This window comes from Sarcophilus harrisii, chromosome 1 (genome assembly GCF_902635505.1).
Source record: "Sarcophilus harrisii chromosome 1, mSarHar1.11, whole genome shotgun sequence".
Taxonomy (NCBI): domain Eukaryota; kingdom Metazoa; phylum Chordata; class Mammalia; order Dasyuromorphia; family Dasyuridae; genus Sarcophilus; species Sarcophilus harrisii.
This window is the reverse complement of record NC_045426.1, coordinates 162,224,720-162,247,559: the sequence shown is the minus strand read 5'-3', so window position 1 is coordinate 162,247,559 and position 22,840 is coordinate 162,224,720. Positions and strand designations below refer to the sequence as shown.

At 34.8% G+C, this 22,840-nt stretch overlaps 1 protein-coding gene and 1 pseudogene across 2 annotated transcripts in view; one reads left to right on the top strand and one right to left on the bottom strand.

Annotated features, from left to right (window-relative positions):
* Positions 1–22,840, bottom strand: part of LHFPL2 (LHFPL tetraspan subfamily member 2) — a 218,154-nt gene that overhangs the window by 102,555 nt on the left and 92,759 nt on the right. For both annotated transcript variants that reach the window (XM_023495799.2, XM_023495800.2), the window contains exon 4: positions 5,971–6,032. The gene's annotated coding sequence lies outside the window, so the exon portion shown is untranslated. The remainder of the gene's footprint in view (positions 1–5,970; positions 6,033–22,840) is intronic.
* On the top strand, positions 2,787–4,108 carry LOC111718968 (annotated as a pseudogene).

Below are 22,840 nucleotides of genomic sequence, written 5' to 3'. Positions count from 1 at the left end.
ATATGCGAATATGCATATACATGTGTGTCTATATAGAGTCAGACAGACATTTAATAAACAGTTGCTTAGAACACTAAGAGGTTAGAATCAATGTCCCTCTGACCACTGGAAGCAGAAATAAAACCTTCATCATACTGTTTTCAAGGCCATATCCTGAAATATTATGCCATATTATCCCTCAGGTTTGGTAGGGAATATTTATTCTTTATATTTAAATATTTTTCTTTCCACTTGTGGATATTTAAGATTTCTTTACACATGTGCTAATTGATTAAACATGAACAACAGCTTTTGTTAGACTTATTCCTGTGACAAGTTCTGAACCAAGAGGCTATGAACTCCATTTGTCTTTGATTCTTCAAAGTACTTGCAAATAATATATTTCTGAATAATTCATAAATTATATATTTTCATTCAAAGTGATGCTTTATAAATAAGATTTATTCCTTATGAATTATTCTCTTTCCAATAATGGAGGTAAAGTTTGATTCATCTGTGACTTGTTCAAGATCAGATAATATGCCAGAGATATAACAGAAAAGAAAGCAGTGTGACCATCATAAACCAGGAAGCAACCAGTTTAAGATCTGGAGATGGGACAGCTAGGTAGTTCAGTGGATAAAGTGTAGGATGCAGTCAGGAAGAATTGAGTTCAAAATCTGACCACAGACATTAGCAGTATGACCCTAGGACAATCACTTAATGTGGTTTGCCTCAGTTTTCTCATTTGTCAAAAGAGTTGGAGAAGGAAATGGTAAACCCCAAATAGTATCACAAAGAGTTGGATATGACCGAATAGAGTTGGACATGATTGAACAGCAACAACAAATCTGGAGTAAGGAAGAGAGAGGTTCAAATCTTGTCAGACTTTTACTAGTAAGATTATAATAAACTTCTTAACTTCTCTCAGCCTCAGTTTCTCTACCTGTTAAACAGATAATAAAATCTGTAGTATCTATTGCACAGGGTTGTTTCAAAGAACAAATGAAATATGTATGTAAACCACTGTTTAGCCTTTAAATTTCTATATAAATATCAACTATAATTATTATTACCATACTGTTTTTCAATTTAAATGTGATTAACTGGTGACCTTGTATAAGGGAAAAAAAGCTATCTTCACTGATTAGATATTATGTCTATACCAAGTTTTTCTAGAAAAAGTGTGACCCAAAATCTAAATCACCCATTAATTCAGATTTCAATTTTAACAAAACTAAAAATAACAAAAGGGCTTTTTTTGAACCTCACCATTAAATATTTTTCTAGTGTGCAGTATAATTTCATTAATATCAGTTCTACTGATTTCAAATTTATTAAATAGAGACTGAGCTAGAGTAATTCCTTTTTGCTTAGCAAAACCTTTCTTCATCAATGACACAAATTAATAAAGTAATTAAGGTTTCAGAAGAGTGGTTTGGATTTCTAGCATTATGAGATGTACTCATTTATATGATAATTAGAAACCATTCTTATTTATTCATTAAAAAAGTAGAAATCCTAGAAGAGTTCACTTTTCTGTTTTGAGTTATAGCACATAATTGAATGTAGTACTATTTCTTTGATTTATAAATACTATATAAATCATACTGTTTTTCCCTCTAGTCTGACTGAATTGAAGTTTAAATGACCTTCCATGGAATGGTTTCTTAGATAAGAAACACAGATCAGGTTGACATAAAAAGAAATTTCCAGATAGGAACCAATAGAACTGAGAAGTTGGAGCATTTAATTTTCCCTGTCTGCTTTAGACCTCATTATTTTGGCACTGAGCAAGCATGCAGATAACAAAATATTTATTCTGCATATAACAAGAGTGTCTTAAAGACCCATCAATTACTGTAAAAGGGTCAGAACAGGGGAAGTGCAGAGAAAAGGGTAGAGGTCATGGGAGAATATAGTTCCAGTCCTGAAGTGTTTGAGGAAAATGGAGGAGGTCAATAGCATGTAGGATGATCCTTCTCTCCAAAGTATCTTCAGACTCAAATCTGTTGATGTAAATACAAAAACAAAACTCCACAGTAACTTAATCTAAACCATTTAATGGGAACTATCAGAAGAACAAATTACTATTATCAATAGAGCAATTTAATAATAAAAAATTTACATTCTCTCATTGTCCCAGAGAAGTCAAAACTTCTCTGTAATAAGCTAATTTGGTTCTATTCCTGACTTTATAATTCCTGCCTATATCTTCAACTTAGAGCTGGACTAAATTCTCCACAGAAACTTAACCTTCTCTCATTCCAAGACATTTTGTGGCATGGGACCTTTCCCATAAGTGATCCACACGCTGGCCAAAAGGGTCCGTTGGAAAAATAACTTTTCTCAATCTTGATTTTCACTTATAAGTGAAATTATATAATTATATAAGGAGTAGACTAGTCAAGCCAACTGGCTTACTCCCAAATCCTTCATTGGTTGGCCATTTCAAATGATTGTCTACTTAATTCTTTGGAAAGAATTGTCATTGAGGAGCAAAAGTAAGAAATGTAAATTTGCCCTTTCTAATTTTTCTTCCTTACTTTTACCATAGGGTAATTAAGGATGAATAGTTAGAGGAGGCGCAATCAGGGAAGTGAATTGTCCAGGACTAGGGAGGTGACAGTACCAGTGGACTCTGCCCTGGTCAGACTACATTTGGAAGACATCTGAGTGCCATCACATTTTGGGAAGGACATTGATAAGCTACAGAGCATTTTGAGGAAGGAAGCCAGGGTGTGAGGTCATTCCAATACAAGGGGCAATGATGGATTGCTCATACCTTCTCTGAGCCATGACTCTGATCCGCCACCAGGTCCTATTCAGCTGAGAATTACGACAACACTTATCCTGGCAACCGTGACATGTGCACAGGAGACCTGAAGCAAGACCTGGCCCATGAACTGATGTGAGCAGCAGATCTATTGAAGGTTGAAGCCATCAAGAACTTTGTCCAGCATTTCCATAAAAAGTCTCTGACCTCATTGACCAAAAAGTTGATGAGCTCCAGAAGGTCCATGAGATCCAGGACATCTCTGAGAAAAGCCGGACCAAGCTGGCTGAAAGGTTCTTCAAGAACCCCCAGAAGCAGAGGTTGTTGCCCCCAAGTTGGGAATGATGCAGTCTTCCTGATTCTCTATGAGGAACTGTATTCAGACACATTTAGGCCAAAGTTAGTGGCAGGCCTTCCTTGGCCCAGAGATTTGAATCCTAAATCAGGATACGATACAATACAACCACTGAAACCTCTTTAACCACATTCTCAATGCCGAGGGGCTTGAGCCACCAGGGACTGTGGGATATCATCGATGAATTCATCCACCAGTTTCGGTCATCCAGCCAATACTGGGGCAAGACAGCCAAGAAGTCAGAAGAGAAGATGGACTCTTTCCATTTGCGGAGGTGACCTGAGAGCGTAGCTGGAATACGGCCGGCTCTCCTACAAGGTGCTCAGCTTCTCCTGTGGGGCTGCTCCGGCAGCTCTCCCTCCTGGGAGATGACTGGCAGGTCATCAGAGTGCTCTAGAACACTGAGCTCTACAAGGAGAGCAGGGGTCACCCCCGGGGGTTTTGCCTATTTGATGATGCCTTGATGACATTCTGCTCCACATCCAGAGGACTGAGAACATGTTCCAGAGCACAACGTACAAGCATGAGCTGATCAACAAGCAGAATGAGCAGATGCACGCTCTGCTGGCCATTGCCCTGACCACGTGCTCCAGGAGAGTCGACAAGAGCTGCAGCTGCAGGAGAAATACGGTGACAAGATGCTGCACATGCAGGAGTGTACAAGAAGTCCCAGTCCCTGCGGGGAGCCCAGCTATGACAGTGTGCACTCAAGGAGCCCTTCCTGCAGCAGAGGTCCAGCCCTCCGCCCCCCACAACACCCTGAAGCTCTCCACCACCATGCAGTGGCCAAGCTGGCTGGCTTCCTGGACCTCACTGAGCAACATTTCTGCACCCGGTTGTTAGTCTTCAAGCCTGCAGAATCTGGTGGGACAAGCAGCATCTCGGCTCTGAATGGGGAGTTCCAGCCAGCCTTGGAGGTGGACTTCCACAGGGACAAGGACATGATCCACATTGCCAGCAGCAAGGTGGGCCGACTTCTGCATCCGACAAATGCATAAATTTGAGGAGCTAACCTCCTCAAATCGAACCCTAATGAAGACAGGCCAGAGACCCTGAGAGTGCACCACGAGGTGCTACATTTATCCAGAATTCCTGTGGATGCTGACATTCAAGAAGCAGAACACGTTTTCCACCTTGAAATGGTCTGACCTTTTGATCCAGAGCAGCAGGCCTTCCTTGCTGGGGTCAAACATTTAAATAAACCCTAGGAAGATTTTTTTAAAAAAGAGGCAATGGAGCAGAACCAGGAGTTCATTATACACAGCACAAGATTACACAATGATCAATTGTGATAGACATGATTCAGACCAGTTCCAATTGTTCAGTGATGAAGAGAACCATCTGCACCCAGAGAGAGGACCATGGGAATTGAGTGTGGACCACAACATAGCATTCTAGCTCTTTTTTGTTGTTGTTTGTTTGAATTTTATTTTCTTTCTCATTTTTTCCTTTTTGATTTGATTTTTCTTGTACAGCAAGATAACTATAAATATGTATACATATATTGGATTTAACATATATTTTTAATATGTTTGACATATATTGGATTATTGGCTATCTATGGGAGAGGGGAGGGGGAAGTGGGGGAAAATTGAATCACAAAATTTTGCAAGGATCAATGTTGAAAATTTACCCATGCATATCTTTTGAAGATTAAAAACCTTTAATAAAAACAAATAAAACAAGAGACAATTATGGAGTACTGTGGAAGAAAGCAGTGTCTTTGGAGTCAGAAGGACTGAGTTCAAATGCTATCTCCATTACAAGCTGTGTGATCTTGGGCAGATCACTTAGCCTCACCAAACCCCATTTTCTTCATCTGTAATATAAGAGGGTCAGACTAGAAATCCCAAAGGTTCCTTCAAGCTGGGAATCTATGATCTAATATCAATGAATTGAAAGAACCATCTTCTGATGGTTAACCTAGAAAATAGAAGTCTTAAAAGTTGGGAAGAGACGTTTTCAAGTATTTAAAGAGCTATCAGGGGGACAGGGAGGTGGCCCAGTGGATAGAAGGATAGGCCTGGAATGAGAGATTCATTTTCCTAAGTTCAAATCTAGCCTCAGACATTTACTATCTGTATGATCCTGGCCAAGTTACTGACCCCTGTTTGCCTCAGTTTCCTCATTTGTAAAATGAAATGGAGAAAGAAATGGCAAACCATTCTAGTATCTTTGCTAAGAAACTCCAATTAGGGTCATGAAAAGTTGGACAAACTGAAACAACTGGACAAGACCAACATGTAGAAGAGGGATTTGATTTATTTTGTTTGGTCTTAGATGGCAAAATGAGAAGCAACAGGAAGAAATTAGAAAGGCACAGATTTTACAAGTTAAGAAAAAAAATCTAACAATAAGACCTCTCCCCAAATGGAATGGAAAACCTCAAGAAGTAGTGAGTTCCCCCATACTGGAGGTCTTCAAGCATTGGCACAATAACCAGTTGGGTTTCCTCTAGTGTGGTTGTATGTTATGGCCCCAACATCCCTATTAATTCAGGTTGTGTGGTTTTGATGACTAAACAAGAAAACCTGTACCTAAAAAGTGGTTAAAAACAAAACAAACTTCTGAAGCATCAAAATAGAATTTGGTAGAACCGAATACTAGTATGATGGAATGATTAAAGATTAAGGGCAGCATTAAATTTCATTTTGGCAGCAAAATATTCTTTCTTTCATCCTCACCAAAGACCCTTAACATTGATAGTCCTATTTTTTTTAAAGATCAATCTTTAGTCTGCAAGAGCCAGAAATTATGAAAGTTAGCATTTATATCTTTCATAAATTAAACCATTTCCCAAATGGAAACATTTTGCAAAGCACTAACAACAGCTAAAGAAAACAGAATTTCATTGACTTACCTGTTAATATTCCACAGAAATACCAAGAAGTCTGGGTGGACAGCTTCAGAAAAAAGTGACACCTGGAGAAATAAATTTTTTAAAAATATAAGAAATTTGTCTCAGATCTCCAAACATTAATTGAGACATTTGTTCCATCCAGTTACAGCATCAAGAATTACAAGTTTTGGTTCTTGGGCTTCTCAAAGTTCTATACCTTCATTAGCATAGAATTGTTCCTTCACTGAAATACTGACCTACTTCCCTAGAGAGCCAAACCACTCATGGACTTGGAATAATAAAACAGGGTAAGGAAGGATGTGTAACCCATTAAACATGCATCAAATTATATATTTTCCCTTGTCCTCCAGAACTAACTTCAAAATACAATTTTTGTCCTTGAGGCCACTTTCTGAACAGATGGGAAAGATTCAAATGGATGAAACAATACATTTAAAAATAAGGAATTAAATTGTGAACGATATAAAGCAAGAGAGCATTTGTTAACCACTGCGACAGATACTAACACAATAATCCTAACAAGTATCTTTTGTTATCCTTTTCATTAATAACTTTTCTTTTTTTTCAAAAGTAAACTCAAAGAGAACATGGTAAGTCTTGAATTATAAAAGCCAGAGGCAAAGGATGCTAAAATGCTGAAAGGTAAGAATAAAAGCTAAAAAAAATGCTGATTCATCTGAACAGAGGTCATAAACAAAGATCCTAGTCACTCTTTAGTGAATTTAGGCAACATTCAAAAAACTGTATGCTCAATTTATTTCCTTGCAAGAAGAGAAAAAAACATACTTGGAAAAATACTAACTATAAAATTGATTATTTGCAGAATAAACAGCACGTTTTTATTTAAAGAAAAAAGGGGATAATTTCAGTAGTGCCCATTATGAAATTCCATCAACCCAGCTCTCTCTGGTTTCTAGGTAATCAAAGAGAAAGAACAGTGGAAGAGCACTGGATTTCTCAACCAAGCGAAGGCATCTTATTTAACAATCTCAGATCTCTCATTAGCAAAATGAGAGGTTTCTCCTTCTTATGGTAACCAATGGCTCAAAATAGATGATCTTATGCACCTAAGTTTCTTAAGCCCAAATCAGATTAAAACAAATCAGTTCTTTGCATATATAAATGTATATTTCTTCATTTTAAAATTACTTCCCTTTGAGTCAAGACCATGTTGATTTGGTTATATATATATATATATCAGATGCATTAAGACATATCTTATTCTTGTTGGCTATATATCAGATATTGATATTTGTGGAAATCTCAATATGTGGAAGAAATATTTGAGTTATAATGGAATGAAGAAATTTGGTTATCTCCTACAAACCAAAAGATCAACAGGTAAAAAATTAAATTTTTAGCAGACTGGGTTTCATATTGTAGATCATTACAGTGAAGGAGGAAAATCCTCGACTTACCCAACCTACTATTTTTTTTAAAAAGCATGCTGTGGTACTTATAAGTGAAAGGCAATTTAATACCAATTAATTAATCTTAGCACTCAAAAATTGTTCTTTATTTTGGTGTCTACAGAGTGAGTGTTAATCAGAAATACCCTGAATAGAAACATTGGTGTTTAACTCAATGACTCCCCAATCTTCTGAAATCAATTTAATTAGGTGCCAAACTAAAAGCTACTGAACAAGTCATTAGGGTTCCCTTCAAAAAAAATAAAAGCTCCAAAGGAGGTATTAAATTACAGAACTAATTCTCTGTATTATGTTAGTTTCAAGGAAGTTAATCTTAAAAAAACCCACAGTTTTCAAACCTAATTACTGGATAAAACTCATCATTGACTCCTATTAAATTGTAAGCTTCTTGATTACAGATTTTTTCCAATCTATCTTTCTATCTCTAGCACCTAGCTCTCCCCTAAAAAAGTAGTCATGTTTAATATTTAATGAGTTGAATTGTTCATTCTTCTGTTGTTGATATTAATGGGAAATTATTATCTGAAAAATATCATTGAAACAAGCCCCTAGGAAGATTGTAAACGCTCATTGTGAAGAGAGTTCTTGATCTTTTTGGTCCCTATTTCCTGACCCCTGAAAACCAAATGGGTCACAAAATCATTTGAAATTCTGCAGTGTTAAAAAATGAAGATAAAATTTTTGCAGTTTTAAACACACATACACAGAGCCCTTGAATGATGAAATAAATACCACACTCATAGCACTGGAGTTGTATTCAGCATTATTTCCAGTTCTGACCATTACTTGTTCCAATTTTCCTAAAATACAAATATCACCATCCTGGAGCCCAGAAAATGACAACACTCAGGAACAAGTTCACACTATCATGTTTGAATGTTCTGATGATAAAAATATCAATTCAATTCAATAAACATTTATTAAACACTTAGAATATTCCAGAGAGAACATTGTCCATGATCTACCATCATCCTTTTCCACAAGATTTTATAAATAAGCTTACATTCTAAAAGCAGTGCTTTTGGCTGCTTTATTATCTCTATTTAGCAGAGGTCAAGTTTTTTGGTATTTTTGTTATGGAAATTACTTCATGTCTACTTTTTTCTCAGTAAAATTGTTATAATTGGTGTCAATATTATTTGACATCATTAAGTTGCTTAAATGGGTTAAGCTAGAGTGTTTAAATGAGATACCATCTTTTTCTAATTTTTGTTCTTTTTTGTTTGCATTACTTTAGTTGTTGTTGTTCAGTCATTTCAGTTATGACTGATACTTTGGGACCTTATTTGGGATTTTCTTAACAAAGATAGTGGAATGGTTTGTCACTTCCTTCTCCAGTTTACAATTTTACATTATGAGGAAACTGAGACAAATGAGGTTAAGTGACTTGCCCAGGGTCACACAGCTGGTAAATATTGGAGGCTGGATTTGAACTCAGGTCCTCCTGATTCCAAGTCCAGTGCTCTTTCTAATGTGTCTCTAAGCTGCCCAATATGCCATTAGATCACTGCTCTAACAAGTGGTGCTATTTATTGCTAATTGCTAATGAAATGATATCTATACCAATAACAAGCTATTTTCTGAATGTGAAAATGTAATAAATTTCAATGTTTGGTGATATTATTTACCACTCATAAAAAAAAAAAGAACTATGGACCTTGTATAGAAATAACTTTGAAACAAGCTATTTTAGTTTCATAAAAATTACATGTATGTGTAGACAAATAAAAATTAAGACAAAAGCAAGGGAAAAAAAAAGATATTATTTACCACTCATCACATCTAGAATATTCTAATTATTTTGAAGAAAATATTAAATGCATAGAAATATGAAGGTTCTTTGTGGTATGCAAATCTTTGCCCTGATAAATTCTGAACTCCTAAATCATATTTTCCAACTTTATTTTAAAAAATCATCTTTACCTAGGGCATCTTCAGATTAAATTCACTGACTACCAAAATGTATGCTGATTTAATTGAGAGGGCCATATGTTCTTTGTAAAATGCCTTTTTTACTTCATTCTCTACAACAAATGTTAGTAAATAAGTTGCAATTATTTTCATAATGATGTCATTGTAAATATTTATGAGCATTGCCATATAACCAAATGTCCTATGAAATTGTTTCTTGTTGGCTTTAGATATATAAATAAATTCAACTTGATCAATTCTTTTGTTTATTTTTCCAAGGAGAACATGACCTATTCTTTCATTTAGCTGTAACTTCCTTCTTCCTTTCAAAAATGTCAAGAGAGTTATGATTCAGAGTCTTCTGATGTTATCTATTTATTGGTTATTGGACAAGGAACTTATTTTAAATAACAAAAGCTAAATTAATATTTTTAGGTGGTATAAAAAGTATATGATTCTTAGCATCTTGTCCTCCATTTTTCATCATGAGATGAAATTCTTATCTAGAAATGGATAGGGCCCCTGGAGGACACAGAACCAGTTCATATTTTTCTTTATTTTATAGAAAGAATTCATTTATGGTTGATATTTTTCAGTCATTTGAGTCATGTCTGACTCTGTGACCCCATTTGATATTTTCTTGGCAAAGACACTGAGATGGTTTGCCATTTCCTTCTTCATTACATTTTCAGATGAGGAATTGAGGCAAAGAGGGTTAAATGACTTGCCCAGAGTCACACTGAGCCATCTAGCTGCTCCAAAGAATTCATTACGAAATGGTCAACTGACTTTTCATGAGCTTCTCTATTATGTTAACCTGAACTTCAGAAAACAGGCAATAGATTATCTGAGGATATTCTAGATGTACAGAGTGCATCTTTGATTAAGAAAAATTAGAAAAGAACAAGCAAACTTTTGTAGAAACATTCTAAAGCTAAGACTTTATACTCAAGGCTTTTCTATACTCACAGAATCTACCAAAGTTTGATTTTTACTGGCACAACCTTGAGAATCCAGCATCACTCTGCAATGTATACAATGTATGCAATGCAACAATATGTGTGTGTTTAAATGTATCATTGTGCAGATATATACATTCGTGAACATTTGTAAAAATGAAATCACTTGAATGTTAATGATTCCTAAAAGGATATGTGTGTGTATTCAAACCTCTAACATAATCAGTGTGGAATAGAATTAGTTCCACAATCTAGCAGATACTTTAAATCAAATTTAAATCATTGAGATTTATTTTTAAGAGTTAAATATTTTTCTCTTCATTTTCAAGTTAATTTGCTCTGCTTATGCTTTTTTTTTTTTACTTATGCTAACCCAAATCAGTTTTTTTTTAAAAAATCCATGCCATTTATTAAGCTCCTGCTGTTTGCAAGACACTTTGCTGTATGAATAGGAAGAGAAAATTAAGAGTAAACATGAGCGCTTTCTTCATATGTTTAGTGGAGATTTGCAGGTCCTGTCTAGTTCTAATTGATTAAATCCTAACATCTAATTATTGTGTCCCAGGAAGTATGCAAGGCTCTGATGATACAGATACAAAAATGAAACAGTCTCTGCTGTAAAGGTGCTCACATTCTCTTGAGAGATTTATCCTCTAGTGCATTGGAAAATGGACTAAAACTAATGGATGAAATTTACCAAGAGGAAAGTTTAGATTTAAATAATACATGGTTTTCTAATGTAACCATCATGATATGGACAGTCTCTCAAAGCAGTCACTTCTATGTTACTGCAAGTACTTAAGCAGAGGGTCATCATTTAGGGATATTGCAGAAATGATTCCTTACTGAGAGGAGAGAATAGGACAGAATTCTCTGACTCTAATACTATTGACATAGTTCACTGCTCTCCATCATTTTCTAGGTTCTGAGTGTCTTTGGCCTGATTGTTGAGTTAGCAAAAATCAAATGTTTGCTCCCAGAATCAAAGAACAGGTTTAGAAATGGTTGAGGTGATTTCTAACAATGTACCAAATAGAAGAAAATATCCTAAGAATTCTAAAGTTTTCAAAAATGTACCCTTTTCTCCAACTCCCCAATCCCAATGGTTACTCAATACTTTCAAGAGACTGAACACTTATGGCATTGTCTACACCAGAGTTGTCAGAACTAGATTAAAATGTAATTGGGAAATATTTAACAAAATAAGTAAAAATGCAAAAAAGCACAGGTAAAGTCAATATGAGGTTTTCTAAGTCAATATCCATCTATAGGAAGAACTTAATAGTCCCCTTTCTGTTTGAATTTGATATCATTGGTCTTTACTCAGCAGATTAACTAGATAATTGTCCAATTCCTATTGAATTTTAAGCTAAATAATATGTGTTTCTGTGTAAAGACTATTAATCATTAGCCAAGGGTCCAAAAATAACCACACATCCTTTTCTTAAGAGTTTAAATCAAAACTATACATTTACAGTATGTTATGGACAGCTGTTATATCTCTAAATATTTGAGGGGAAAAGCATGTGGATATCAGGTTTCGTAAAATTTTCTAATGAGCAGAAAAGACAATGGCAAGTTGTCCAAACCTGTTCATAACCTCTCTAAGAACTCATGTCGAGACTTTCCTTGAACATTCACCCTTGGATTTAAGGGAAAGGGCAGTGCTAAACTCTGCTTACCATGGTCTTAAAACAATCACCATATTATTCATCTGAATAAAATTTACTAAAATAATTCCTAAACTAAAGATAATATTTTCTATATTGTGAAATTTTGAGTTACTCTTAGGAAAAGAAAATATTCTTTTTCAAACCCAAGCCACTTATAAAGAACCTATTAGAAATTTAAATTTATAGATTTATAACCACACATCTTGACCATGTAATACTTTCCCAATGTCCTATAGTTAAATCAAATCTCCTACTATAATTGATATTGCAGAGGCTGAACCACCATGAGGAGAATGGCAGTTGTTCCTACCATGGCCTGTACTTGATTCATCTAGCAGTTCACAATTTCCCCTTCCATTTTGAAACTACCTAAATAGGGCATTATAAAAATTTTATGAGATATTTTCCTGCATGAGCAGCAGAGAATTCTGGGGAAATCAGAAAACATACTTTACAGCAGAGTGGGGAATATCAGGAGGAAATCCTGAACAACAGCAAGCAGCCATTAAGGGGGGAAAAAACAGCAGGCAATAAGAAACATCCCAAGGAAGCCAGGACTCCAAGAATATGGAGAATTCAATAGAAGTAAAGAAGTCCAATAAGGAAAACCAGAGTGAGAAGTTTTCTGATATAATTATTTCATCTAAAAATATTTTTTCACTTTTGTCAATAAAGATATGACCTTAATGCATGAATAACTATTATAAAATCTTTCTGAGCATCAACAATGTGTTTGCATTATACAAAGCTGTAGGAAATATGGTCAAAGGATAGCTCCTCTAGGTTTGACAGACAAACAACAGAGGCAGACAGACTAGTATATAATACCCAAGAGTTTTATGTGCTATGGAAAATATAGGTGGCAACAGTAAATAATACTCTTGATTGAAAGTGTTGACATGCTTTCTTCTGATTTGACATCTATTAACTAGCAGTCTGCATTCCAAAACTGGACATAAACTTTAAGTAGTTACAGGCCTGTGTTCTGAAGCCAGATGCCGAGATAAAACTAGGAACAAAGGAAGTCTAATCAATAAAAAGATATTTCAAATGGGTAATGAAAATGTCTGGAACAAATTGTGTGAAGGAAATGGAAACTACTCCCTTTGCTGAGAAGATCTGTATACTTTCAGAGTACTCAAGATTTTAAGCCTCTAGGAGTCAGGGACCATGTTTGTTTAACTAGCTTTGTCTAATGCTTCATGACATTTCTTGCAATAATAATAACTCTAAAGCAGGAGCTCTTAACATTTTTTGTATCATAGATAATTTTGGCAGTCTGTTGAAACCTCTAGACCCCTTTTTCTCAGAATGATGTTTTTATGTGAATAAAACAAAATGCATAGAATCAAGAAACCAATTCTTTTTGAAATAAAGATTATCAGAATTTTTAAAAATTAAAGTCATGGAAAGTGAGTGGATGCCCACCAGTTGGAGAAAGCCTGAATGAGTTATAGTATATGAAAGTTATGGAATAGTATTATTCTATAAGAAACTATCAGCAGGATGATTTCAGAGAGACCTGGAGAGACTTACATGAACTAAAGCTAGGTGAAATGAATAGAACCAAGAGAATATTGTCCACAGCAACAAAATTATATTATGATCAATTATAAAAGACTCAGCTCTTTTCAGCAGTAAGGTGATTCAAGACAACTCCAATAGACTTGTGATAGAGAGCCATCTGTACCCAGAGAGAGGGCTGTCAGGACTGAATGTGGATCACCACATAGTATTTTCACTTTTTTCATTGTTGTTTGCTTGCTTTTTTTTTCTCCTTTTTTTTTTTTTGATCTGATTTTTCTTGTGCAGAATGATAATCGTGGAAATATGTATAGAAGAATTGGACATGTTTAACATATATTGGATTATTTGCCATCTAAGGGAGGGAAAAAAATTTGGAACACAAATTTTTGCAAGGATGAATGTTCAAAATTATCTATGCATATATTTTGAAAATAAAAAGCTTTAAAAAAGTTCACAGACCACAGGTTAAGAAGCTCAGCTGTAATTCTTGATAATTTTAAGAAGACAATGATTTTACAAATCTAGTAAATTTTTTAATTCAAGGTTCAACTAAGTGGAGAAAGCATAATGATATTATTTATGTAACATTACTCTATTATGATAGTATAAGTCATCAGTCCAATCTGTCACTTATTAATTATATGACCATGGACAGTCATTTGATTTTTGTGATTCTGGTTTCTTCACCTATAAAATATGGATAATAATAACCTGTAGTTCTTATCCAAAAGCCCTCTCCTGAATCCTCATTGAGGTTAAGATAGGGGTTTTGGAAGACTATCACCAGAACATAAACTCTGGAAGATTCTGTCATCCTAGAAAGAATTCAAGCAGAGTCATGGCAACAGGATGTGTCTGTTTACTAACCATTAGCTTTGCCAAATACAGAGGGACTCGTCACTGTGGGGTTAGCCAATAGCAGATGAATTCATTAACTATAGTAATAACTACAAAACCTCTATCTTCCTATTTATGTGTCAAACTTACATGGTCCATCCTCTGAAAAATACTATATTTGCTTCTTTTTTTATGTGATGCAAATGCATTGCTGGTACTCAGAAAGATTTATAATAGTCTTTCCTTCACTTATTGACAAAAGAAAAATTTCCTATTTCAAATAGGAAAAGCATTGAAAATTTTATCAATGGTAGAATCCCATGGTGAAGTCTAAGTTTTTGTTTTGTTTTTGTAAAACCACTGACTTCACCAGAGAAATAACAATATTCCCACTGGCATATTATGAAGTATTTACCACATCATCTCATCCATCGTGGAATGGGCACTTGGAATGTTGGGGGGGTTCACTCCAGAATAGTGTACCAAGAAAAGATTCAGCATTCATTGGGAAGGGGACCACAGATATTGCAAGGAAGTGGTATTTTTAAATAAAATTTGCCCCACAAAACCAGAAGGCATATTTATAAATCATTCAAAAATGTGGATTCCACTAAAAATGAGAGTAAACAAGCCCACAAAACCAAAATCAAAACTATATGTGGAAATGGCCAAAACTTTACACAGACTTTAATAACAAGGTGATTTTTCCCTTTTCTAATATGCATAAAGATATCACCCAAAGTAAATGCTACTAAATTTAGAACCCAGCTTCTTAAACTGTGATTCACAATTCCATAAAAGTTCTCATAACAGAATGTGGGGGTCATGAAATTATGATTTATTAGAAGTAAGTATTTTATTTGTATACCTGTTTTATGCACCTGGGTTCATGTAAAAATTTCTCAGGAAAAAAAAGGTTGCCAGTGGAAAAACATAATATAACAAAAGAAAATTATAACATATAAGAGTTAGTCATTTCTTTTCCCCACTGCACTGTTATCTTTAGGAGTGAGGATAAAAATGTCTTCTTTTCATCAAGCTTTTAGTCATTTTTATCTAAGTGTTGGCTGACTGAAAACCAGCAATCTCTCTGTCCTGTGTGGCTCAACATAAAAAGGAATTTTTTATAAACATATTATAAGTGGTTGGGAAACCAGGCTGGAGACCAGGCTTGTTTTCTTTGAGTTTTCAAAAACTAGTTGTTACAACTACTATTATCATCAAGGATAAAGGACAAAAGGAAGGGAGAGATGGGCAGGAATGAGCACAGGATCCAACAAGAAGGATCTCTAAAATACCTCCTATAAAACTGTCTCTTTTTGATGCCTTTTTTGCTAGAGAGTAGCTAATGGATAGAGCAGTGAGCTTGGAGTCAGGAAAACCTTAATTCAAATAAAACCTCAGTCACTAACTAGCTGAATGAATGACTTAATCTGTTTGCCTCAGTTTCCCCAATAGTGAAATGGGGATAATAAAAGCACTTATCTCCCAGAGCTATTGTGAACTAGTACTAGGTGCTCTGTAAATGCTTCTTCCCTTCACCTCCCTAATGCCTGCTGAATTTTGGTTGGACTTTTATGCAAGACATATACCTCTCCATTAAGAAGTAGTAAAACCAGTATATTTTTGGAAATTCCTTTTAGATCTCTATGAGTGAATCATAAACAAGCTTGAAGATCAAGAATGGATAAACTTTCAAATTGGTTCATTTTATCCTTATAGCACTGCTGGGTTTGAATCCCACACTAATACACATTAAGTAATAATACATAGCAATGGAATTCCCTGGAAATTGGATATTTTTGCTTCTAACAGAGACACAAGTACTTTATGACTTACCTAACTAGGTTGTTATAAAGATCCATTGAGATAACACATGTTAAATACTCATAAAATTATAAGCCCTCTAACCTCTCTAGGTCTATTTTCTCACCTGCAAAGTCAAGATAATTATGTTTACAGGGCTGAGAATCAAATGTAATTATGACATAAAATGATTTTTAAAACCTAAATGTGAGCTACTTTTATTTTACTCATTCAATATAATTTTTTTCTCAGTCAAAGATCTTACTTGTAGGCCTTGCAATAATTTTCACTGATATGTAGAGATAATAATAATGATGATGAAGGCAATCATTTATACAATAATTACTAGGTGCTAGTGGATAAAGTGCTGGACTTGGAATCAGAGAGACTCATCTTCCTGAGTTCAAATCCAGTTTCCAACACTTACTAGCTGTGTGAACCTGAGCAAATCATTTAAGTCTGTGTGCCTTCATTCTTCATCATGGCATTATAGTACTTCTGCCAAGAAAACTCCAAATGGGGCTGTGAATAGTCTGAAACCACTCAACAACATGTGTCAGGGACTGACACATTATTATTATATTTCATTTGAGCATCACCAAATTCTTGGGAAATAGATGCTATTATCATTACCATTTTACAGATGAGGAAACTGAGGCAAACAAATTAAGTGACTTTCTCAGTAAGTGTCTGAGATCAGATGAGAAGACAGGAAAAGCAGAAATCAAAGAACATTATTGCACCAAATGTATTTCATAATGGCCAAATTTATTCTAAAGAGGTGCATAAGCATGAATGTCCCCCTCAATGCAATTGGGGTTTTAAAATCCTGAATGGTCAGGAAAGAAAAAAAAACTTTGTTACAAAATAAAGGCATCAGAGAAAGGAAAGTAGCATTCAAGTTAAATTTAGAAGAGATTGGAGTTAAATTTAAAGCTTTATTTTCAAGAGAGAAAATTACTGGTTGCCTTTTAAGTCTGCAATTAACTTTAGCTTAACTAAAAAGCTACTCAAAATAAATGAACTAAGGAAAACTGTTCTCTGACCTCCAGAAGCTAGGAGTATGATTTTGGGTAAGTCCTTTGACCTCTCTGGGCCTTAGTTTACTCCTCTGTATAATGTAAAATCTAAGCTACATGACTGCTATGGATCCTTGTGGCTCAAAAATTCAATACTTTTAAAATTCTATAGGTAGCTAGACCCAGCATGCACATACACACACACACACACACACACACACACACACACACACACACATTTCTGAGGATCAAAGTGATAAAAGAAACATCCTTAGAGAATCTATTTTAATTTTGTAGAAAGATTATTTTCTATCATGCAGTAGTGAAGTATTTAACAGCAATGAATCTTAAGGGAAAAAATCCAGATGCAGCTTTCTTTTACAATTTTGAATAGTGCACATATATTCTTACTTTAGACTCAGGACTGTCTGAGAATTTTTTTAGACTCTTTTTAATTTTTTCACAATGGAAGAGAAAAATATAAATAATACTAATTGCTTTACTGGGCAAAAATGACAAATTTTCCTAAAACCTCCCACATTACTGCCCTTAAGATATAAGAGAAAACACTCCATGGTAAAGAACCAAAAGAAAATCTCCATGCTTAATTAATACCACAACTCTCTATTTACACAGCACCATTCTCCAAGGAAATCTGAAGCATTGGATTTATGTTATTCCTTCCCAAATAATTTTTGTAAGATCCTGTGTGGGATTCTTTTTCAGATGAGAATCAGGTGTTTCAATTTTACTGAATTTCAAAATAGGGTTTATTTGCATAACACAAACACTAAATCAGAAAAAAATTACAATTGTAGGCAGGAAGGGACGTTAAAAGTGTGTATATATTTTTTAAATAGCCTCAGATTTCTCTCCTCATTCTTCTTAAACAAGAGAAAAGGGCACTATATAGGAGAACTATAGACACCATTTAAATTTCTGGTTTTAAAGATAGTTTAGCTATTTTTTTTAAATCAAAGAAACCCTAATTTTAATTAATACCATTGTGATTGTGAGAGACACTATGGCATACTGGGTGATTCCAGAGAACTGGGTTAGTTCCAGCCTTTTCTCTGCATTGGCTATGGAACTCTGTGTTGACACTTGGACTCCCATTAGCAAAACAGTTACTGATTGAAACAAATTGAACTGGTCTGACAAAAAAAGTAGTTAATACTGAATATTTCCTGTTTGCCTCTTATTTATTAAAGTTAATAGATTCCAACTACAGATGACCTCTCCTTGATATATAGTATATTTTAGTAAAATATATCTTAGCATACCAAAATTATATTACTAATTATGGTTTGTTCCTTCATATGGATATAACTGATTCCTTTACAGTCTTGATAGGTATTTTCTCTTTAGAAAGTTCACTAACACCAGTGAAATCTCAGGTCCGATGGAATATTGAATTCAATGGAAATGATGAGTTTGATAAACTTAGAAAACTATGGATAGACTTACATGAAACAATATAGTATAAAATGAGTAAAACAAAGAAAACACTATATAAAAAAGCAATAGTGTTTTAAGAACAACTTTGAGCAACTAAATCATTTTTGATTATTATAAAATTAACTACAAAGGACATGAAGGAAACTATTTACATCCAGAGAAAGAATTGATAGATAGAAATATGTATGTATGGAATATTTATATGTGTGTGCTTATATGTATAATATATTACATATATATATATATATATATATATATATATATATATACATACACACCCAGACACATATACAATACACACACATACAAACATACTATGTCTAATGAACAAAAGGGGATGCAAGGGAAGGAAAAGAAGAAATTTACATGATAACTTTATTATATATTTTTAAAAGGAGCAGTAAGTTGTATGTAATTTGCAGTTTCATTTTATTATTCTATTCCATGGATATACCTGTTTTATTCCATAAATTCAAAATAAAAAATAATGTTAAAAAAGAAATCTCCAGTTAAGTCTCTATCTTATTCATCCTTTTCAGCCCCATCTATAATCTTCACTTTTATCTCCTTCCCTGATCTCCTAAAACTTTCTACTCAAGATTTTGTCATTTATTTCTGTATCTCTTCCAGTGTTCATACTGCTCCACAAAATGCTTTGTACATAGTGGGTGCTTTAATGAGAATTTATTGAATGAATCACTCCCCTTATGACCAACAGCACACATTTTTGAGAGATGTCTGGGGTTAGAAGTGCAGTCTGTAGCAGTGGAGTACAGCAAAGTTCATATGGGGACTGAACCCATGACCCTAGTCTCATTAACACCATGCTCTAAACAACTGGGTTAAATGGCCACAGATTCTCCAACCATATACTACATCAAACATATTTTTAAGTAGAAACAAAAGGACTGAATATAGTTTCCCTTACTAAGGGAATTTTAAAAATTTTATTAATAGCTAAAACATTTAGCAGCAAGTTCAATCGCATTCAGTGGAAAACAACCCACAGCTAGTTTGGTTGTTGGAGTTTGGTTTTTTGGGAGACTTTTTTTTTGTTTCCACCAAATTCTTCTGTTAAAAAGTATTGATGCCTCAATAAAATCTCTGAAAAAAAAATGTTTTCCTCAGAACAAAGTCTGCCAATATATTCGTTTTGGTTTCTTTGCTTTTGTTCCCCTATTACTGAAGCCTCCATGGAAATAAAATAATTCTTCCTTAGAAAGCTCTTATGTTCCCACTCCACAATGCTAATTCGAATCCATTCATTCAATAACCATTTTACCTTGGTCAATACTCTTACTTATCACTTCATCTGGAAAGAAAGAACTAAGAGAAAATGAGTAAGAAATAAAACATATTATTTCTTTCATGAATCTTTTGTGCTTGGAACAAAGAAAAATAGTAAGGTATTAAAAAGTCAGGGTAGCTACTGTTTTTCCCTTCAAAGAAAAGCCAAACAGAGGATGCAATAATATATTTCATGTTCTAGGTCACTAGAACATGACCTAGTGATCTAGGTTCCTTTTGATCTTATATGCAGTTAAGAGTTATCAACAGTTTGAATATATAAGTGAAACAAAGCAATTAAACAATTAGTATAAATTCCTATAAAGACAAACTAGCAGAAAAACAGGGCATTTAACCCCCCCTCAAAACCATTAAGATATCTTTTACATATCCTTAGCAAAAAAAAAAAAAAATGAAATAGGCTTTACAATGACCTCATACATCCCTGTCTCTTGGGTACCTCCCACAGCTTCCAAGAGTTCCCATCTCTAAGCCTATTTGCTCTTCTTACAGGTGCTTACAAGCCCATAAAGTAGTGTCTCTTTGAGGTCAGCTGGAGGAAGGGAAACCGGTTTGCCACTATGTGGTAGGAGTTAAAAGTTGGATCTGATTTTGCAGATGGAGTAGCTTGCCCCAGGGACACTGGGAATTCAACAGCCACTGAGAAATATGTTAACTGTGGTTTTGCTTACCACAAAGAACCTTTTCTTTGGTTTTTGATTTTTGTCATACTAGGCTCACGTTGGAGCCAGACTATTTTAAATCCTACTGCAGACAACCTTTTTGAATTTTTCAGAGTTAACAATTTCCCTCAGCATTGCAACCAACAATGTCTTTGCATTTTGCAGAGCATTTAATGTCAGCAACTTCATCATTAATAATGTATTATTTCTTGTCAAGTACAATTCTTTGGGGATTATTTTTTTTAATACATTCAGTCAAGTCATCTCCACACTATCCAAGTGTTACTTTTTTTTTTTTTTTTTTGGTTGGGGGGAGGGTAGTTAGAGACGCCCAATTTCACAATTCCTAAATGAGGAACTTCTTACTCATCCCACAGTTTTGCAGGCAACACTATTAGATGATACAATTGAAAAATACATTCTCCTCTAAAAGTTGAGGACATTAGAAAATTAAAGGACAGCAAAAAACTCCTGAAGACCAAGTCTCCATTATAATGTCAGCTTTGAGGGATGAACATTTTCTTCACCTCTTTGTATCTCCCCTGACAACATAGTTCTTGGCATATAATTGGTGTTTAAAAAATAAATGTTTGTTGCTTGCTTAAATCTAATGTTGGGAGTATTTTGTCCTGAATTTGTACTTTTTCAAAGCAAAAAAATATTTCTTTCTGTCTTATTTCCTTCCTCTTTCTTTATTCTCTTTCAAAATGTCTGTAGAACTTTATGCCATGAAAGGAGTCTTCAGGAGATTGCCCATGGCCTCCTGGAATTTTTCAATGAAACTTGAAGGGGATGTTTACCTGACCCTCAATGTTATCCTAATGGAAACTCTGTTTTTAATTCTTTGAAATCTTCTCTTTCCCTTTTCTTGTCATGCCCGCTGGGAAAGAAAGCAAAGTACAGCTGTTGGCTTAACCTCAAATGGCAAACACCAAGATAATCGAGGTCTAATAGTTTCTCAAGAACACAGACAAAACCATAGCCGTATTCTTTCCCCTCTGGTGGTGATTCGCTGGATTGATGAAGAAGAAAAAAAGGCAACTAATTTTGTTGGTAACATAAAGGGAAAAAATGTGAACAGTTGAAAGAAGAAATGGGTAATATACATATATTATTGAAAAAAAAGCAAGGAACAGTAAGATCTGTTAAGCAGAGGTGTTGTAAGATGTAAGTGTTTGTAAGGAGAGATGAAATACTTAGGGCATTTACTGCTGTTTGAAGATTCCAGGTAAGAATGTCATATATGGCACAGAATAGCTTAGAAGCTGGTTTTTATAGCCTGAGAAAACTAGGCACAGGTGGCTGCCAACATGTTTTTATTAAGTGATGGCTTAATAGAAGAAGCATTCTAGCACCAAGTTTCTGGCAGCTTCTGCTGTGGTTCTTTTTCTAAACTTACTTTGGACAGGCTGCCCAAACATATTTAAAACCTGGGCAATCTCATCTGGACAGGCTGCCCGAGCATATTTAAAACCTGGGCAATCTCATCCTAGGGATAGGTGGGGACAGGAGCTACAAATTCACTTTTCTACCTTGGCATTATATCACAGGATGCTGGGGTTGCAGAGATCTTAGTGGTCAATTAGCCCAACACCTTCATTTTCTGAATGAGGAAGCTGATGAGAGTTTACATGATTTGATCAGTCAGCTGGTCTCCTATCAACACTTTCTGTTGTTCTAGAAAATTGTTATCTAGGATCATTAAGGAACAATGTTATTCTCCTATCCCTTAAGTGGATATGGCCAAGAATATTATTTCCCCACGTTACCCCTGTACCACATCTCTAAAGTATATTCATAAGTTTCCCATTCTTTCCTCTCAAAAGATTATAATCACTATTTATTCAATCAACAAGCCTTTATATTGCTTGGGATGTGTCAGACACTTTGTTAAGGGAGATGGGAAGATTATGAGTGAGGGAAAGAAAGCAGGGAATGAAGGAAAAAAGAAAGGGAGGGAGGAGGAAAGGAAGAGAAGGGAATAGAAGGAAGGATAAAAGAATAGAAAGAGTAAAGAAAGAAAATAATGAAGGAAGGAAGGAAAGAAGGGAAGGAAGGGAAGGAGAGAAGGAGATGAAGTATGAAAGAAAAGGAAGGGAAGTAAATAAAGGAAGGAGGGAAGGAAAAAAGAAGGGAAGGAAGGGAAGGAGAGAAGGAGATGAAGTATGAAAGAAAAGGAAGGGAAGTAAATAAAGGAAGGAGGGAAGGAAAAAAGGAGGGAAAGCAAGAAGGGAGGAAGGAAAGAGAGAGAAAGGGAGGAAGGGAAGAGAAAAGAGAAGG